Raw genomic sequence first — 5,633 nt, 5'->3', positions numbered from 1 at the left:
ACAGCTTGAGGCTCTGTCTCAAAAAAAAAAAAAAAAAAAGAGCATCTACAATCTATTCTTTTAGCAAGTTTTCAGTATAAAATACAATATTGTTAACCCTAGTCTTCCTACTGTACATTCAATCTCTAGACTTATGGTATTCCTATTGTATAATTTCAAGGACAAGTTTAAGTAGAAACTTCACTAAATTTTTTGACATTTATCCATTTCCTAAATTGTTCTTTTTCAGTTACAGTTACTTGAGGAAATTCTATCGTAACTAACTTTGCACTTATAGCTCCTCAAAATTATATTTAGAAAATTAGAGAAAAATAACTAACAAATGATAAGGCCACTGGAATAATGAATAATATCACATCCCCTAGAGACCAATTGACTTGAATTTGAATGTGCCACCCTTTGGCATGTTACCTAACCTGTATATGCCTTGATCTTCTTATTTGTGAAATAAAGCTAATTAAAATTATAATAATATATATCCCATGGAATTATGAATTTGAAGTGACTTAATAATATTTATTTGCTTAAAACAACAATGGGCACACAACAAATTTTGTGAAATTGTTCAAATGCTTTCTTTATCTCACAGTGTTCAAAATTGGGGTGAAAAATTGCAGAAGTGTTTACAACTAATGTGACAAGTTCCTCTGTTTTCGATAAATAAGAAAAGACACAGGAGATAAACAAACATACGTAGGGGAAGGTGTGTAGTTAATAAAATGAGGGAACTGGAGTCTATTGGGGAGCAAATTATTCTGCCTTCTTCTCCACTTTGCACAGGTCCCTGCAACTACTGAGTGTGCTCCTCTTTTTTTTTTTTTTTTTTTTTTTCAACCATGCCATCGTCTGGCCATGCATTTCTGCTGTGTATAGTTTAAGACCAGGCTATAGGCTGAATCACAGCCAACTCAGAGGACAGGAATAAGTTAGAGAGGTAGATAGAATGATCCACATGTAGACAAATATCGATGAATCTCAACATCTTTCTGGACAGATGGAACTAGGCCTAAAGAAATTGTCAAGAAAATCAGTTCAAGTGCCAAGAGAGCTGACATCAATGATGTAGCATCCATTGATAATCTATAGAACCGAAATCGCACCAACACTCAATCCAAACTAATGACATAAATTAGCAGTGAGACTATTGACATTGATAGGTCAAAAAAAATGCAAATAAACAAACACACACAAACACCGGAAAGTCTAGGAAACATGATCATTAATGGAGGGTCCCTGAGCAGTGCCATTCAAGGATATGGGGTATAAAACCTTGTTAGAACTAATGGTTCTGGAGGACATAACACAATTTAACCTCTCATCAAGCCTTTCCAACTTCGATGTCATTGAATATGCAATTTTCTTGCTCCTGTTACTTTTCTGTGTTGATTACATATTTTTGAGGTTTTCCAAGAAGCACATAGTTGCTCCTTTTGCATCCCATATGGTGTGAAGTTTCACAGATAGTTGTGCAGATGTCTTTTTAAAAAGTATTTTTCAGGTGCCCCATGTTTGTCCGAAAAAGCAAGTTAATCTAACATAAGATTACTGATTATAAATGAATATAGCAAGGACTAAACTCAAAGATGTCTAACAGAACTCTTTGGAAAATCACAACTCATTCAACTGATCACAAATATTTGTTGAAAGTCAGCTATGAGTCAAAACTGGAGTTGAATGCTGTGAGTATGAGTGTGAGAAAGATAAAGTCACCGCCCTCTAGGATGTTAGCACAGAAAAAGTGGTGTAGATAGTCAAATATGATTTACAAATGGGGAGGAATTAATCTAGTAGTGTTTACCTCAACTGGGCAGGTGAGGCTATGGAGCATTTCAAAACGGTATTAGTGCTTCCCAAGGAAAATCTACAGACCACTGCACACACTACTCATCTACTCCATCAATTTTGATATTTACACAATATCTGTCTTCGTGCATTTGTCTCTTACAACTAAATATTGTAGATTGGGTGGCTAATATCAGAATTTTATTTTGGGAGGCCGGGAAGTTCAAATTTAAGGCCCTAGCAGATTAAATGGCAGGGGCCAGCCTGATTCCTGGTTCACTGGTGGTTCCTCTTTACTATGTCCTCTCCCAGAAGTAGAGGGCAGGAGGGCTTTAGCCTTTATTAAAGAGGCCCAGGCGAGATTCCTGCCCTCTGGGGTCCTCAAACTATGGCTGGGGGCCACATGCAGCCCACCAAGGACATTTATCCAGCCTGCCAGGTGTGTTTTTGCTGCCGCTGTGTCGCGACCGGTTGGGCTCCTATGGCCCTGGTCTGGGTTAGCGCAGGAAGGAACCAGGCGAGAGGCAGATTAGAAGTCCAAGCTTGTGGAAGGCGGGCTAGCCCTTACTTTCCAGGTAGCCTTAAGCAACCTCCCCACCAGCCTTTTATTGAAACAGAATGATACAGGTGAGGGGAGTAATTAACAATGACTACGTGCTGAGGGCACAGGCTCCTTCTCCATCAGGAGCTCCTGTGGACAAGTCGCCCGAGAGTCCAGCCCTCAGCTGTAAATCATCTTGCTTAGAGGTCATCTGTCTCTTGGTGTCCTCTACACTGCTGCCTGTCCTGTTTAGCAGCTGACTTATCCCGGGGCCTGCAGTCCAGCCCTTCAATGGTCTGAGGGACAGTGAACTGGCCTCCTGTTTAAAAAGTTGGAGGACCCCTCCCCTGGTAGAGTCTCCACCCTCATGATGTAATTACTTCCTAACGGTCTCATCTCCTAATAGTATCACAATCAGGTACAGGATTTGATTACATGAGTTTCAGGATGATCCAAATACTAAAACATAGCAATGCTTTTCAGTTTTTAAATCATTTGGACATATACAATCACATTTTTATACAATAAATATGTCTTTAATCAGGATGAGTCTGTAGATAGTAAAAGCATCCTTAAAGGAATAATTTTACATGAAAAATTTTACATGAAATTTTGCATGAAAAAGAAATAGATTCTAATGCTAAAAGACTTTCGTGTCTATTCTAAATGGTCTTTGCAATATTACTGTTTTGATTGTTTTACTTGAAATTTTCAGTTTCAAGAAATGAGGAAATAAAAATTAGAAAGGTTTCTAAGAGTGACTTGTTATTAGAAGAGCATTGTCAGCCTGGTTTCATTGATTTCAGTTTGATTTCCTGTCGAGATGTGAAATTATAATGAATTGCCACCGATAACCACACCTGGTTATGAATGTCAACTACAGACCCTGTAAAAACCACCTGCTTTCTGGCAAGTCCTAGACATCTGTCCTGCACCAGCAACATAGATTTTGGCTAGTCTCTCATCCCTAAAACCTTCCTCTCAGTGACCTCTTTCTTTAAATGCCACCTTCATTATGACCTACAATTGAAACCCAAACGTCATTAAAAATAAAAACAAATGTAAATTCTAGAAATAAACAAGTTAAATATTAACAGGTGTGCCTATGTATGTTTTGCATTGGTTTCTGATTTTATCACTTAGTTACACTTTCATTTTAAATGACCTCTAGGGTGTTGATAATACTTTCCAAATTTGATTTAAGACCAGATGTCATCCTTCTTGAAATATAATTGATTAACCTTTACTGGGAAGATTCTTATATCAAGAACTCTTAGATGAAATTGAGGCGTCTGGGTTCACCATGTGTATGTTCTTCTTAGAACAAAAAACTAAACAAGATCGTCTTTGGCTTGAACGTAAACTTTTTGTGAAATTTGTGTGTGTAGAAAAGGTTGGCATGCTCAACTCCATGGAAAGTAGCTAATTCACCTTTCACCGGGGTTAGGTGCTCTAGTTACATTTCTCTGGGGAGACGGCGTAACACGAGAAGCTTTAGGACAAGATAATTTCCAGGTTAATGCTTTTAAGCAGCACTATTATACAGAAGGCAGAATTGAACTGGATGGATTGCTGGATATCTTGTAAAAATCTCTTAATTCTAATATTTTGTTTATAAATGTGCCAGAAAGGATGGCATACAGACTTTTATAAAAAAAAATGTTTTATTTGCTGAACAGAGACTTCATGGTACAGAACATACTATAATTTTTCTCCTTTTTTTCTTTTTCAAAAATGCATGTCCTCTTAATTCAAGGCTACTATTATTGACCGTTTCAGCATCAATGAGTGAGAAGACCTTGAAGATCAACACGGGCCAACAGATCTTTTCACATTGTGCACACACAAAGATTTTGTAAGAATTAAAACCATGTCAGGTGTTCCAGTGAGGATAGATTAACTTTCTGCACGTCCAACCAAAGTGTTTATTTTGTCATAAGCAACACCTTTAGGCTAAAAACCCACTTATAACCATTTCATTGTTTAACAACATTATTTGCCTTTGACATCTGAATGACCTGCTTTTATGTTTTTCCTCTGGGGAACTGGTCACAATAATGGACTTCAACATCCATAAGACTCCATAAACCAAAGTAATTAATATGTACGTATACGTCCATAAGAGTCTATAAACCAAAAGTAATTAATATGTACATATACTGCCCATGATGGCCTTATTATTAGAAAGTCACACAAACACACACACCTCATGAAGATATGTAGTCTTATGATAAATGAAAGGTGATGGTAACATTATAGAAATAAGTAAAATATGAATGTATTAATTGATTTATTAAACCAAATTACTAAGTTATTGGTAAGTTGTTATAATTATTGATTTTCTCAATTAAAATCATAATTTTACTACTCTCTTCACTCACTTTAAAATTTTACTTAGAAAAACTAAACAAAACTATCTACATTTGGGAAATATGTTTTTAAGACCATTACTGAATGAGCCATTAAAGAAAATATAAAGATATTTTTACCTAAACTATAGTTCAAAATGCTTCTATATACAATAAATTTGAATTGTCAATATAAAACTCTTAATCATTAAATAAGAATAATCAGAATTGCCTCTCCTTTTTAACCACAAGGTGCTAGGTAAATATAAACTCTACTCTTCCTTACAGATGTAACAGCTTTCCCACCCTACAGAAAAACAAAAACTCATGAGAGGGATAAGAAAAACTAATTAAATATACCTTAATGTATAACCTTGTGTTATAAATTAATACTGTTAAATTGTTGAATACAAGATTTTGCTATACATTTTAGAGTTAATAATGTAGTGTCTCCTTGTCTCTTTTAATAATTTGCTAGAGTTTCTGGTACATTAAATAGCAATGACAACAGTAGATTTTCTCATCTATTTGCACTTCAAGGAGGGTACAGAATCTCCCTGGCAAAGTGTTTTAGCTTAGAATACAATGATGCACATAAAGCCCTTTATACCATCTGTAGTAATAATTGAGCACCCCTGAGCAAACTGAGTATTTGGCAAAACTGATTACTATCTATACAGATTAACATATTAAAATGTGTATTATAAACATTGAATGGGGAAAAGATCCCCTATTCAACAAATGGTGCTGGACAAACTGGCTAGCAACATGCAGAAAACTGAAACTGGACCCATACCTGTCATCACTAACTAAGATAGATTCTCACTGGATTAAAGACTTAAATTTAAGACATGAAACTATAAAAACATTAGAAGAAAGTGTAGGGAAAACTCTTGAAGAAATAGGCCTGGGCGAAAATTTTATGAGGAGGACCCCCCGGGCAATTGAAGCAACATCAAAAA

This window comes from Otolemur garnettii, unplaced genomic scaffold, assembly GCF_000181295.1.
Source record: "Otolemur garnettii isolate 467f Iridium unplaced genomic scaffold, OtoGar3 scaffold00150, whole genome shotgun sequence".
NCBI classification, from domain to species: domain Eukaryota; kingdom Metazoa; phylum Chordata; class Mammalia; order Primates; family Galagidae; genus Otolemur; species Otolemur garnettii.
This window is presented reverse-complemented; position numbering follows the sequence as displayed.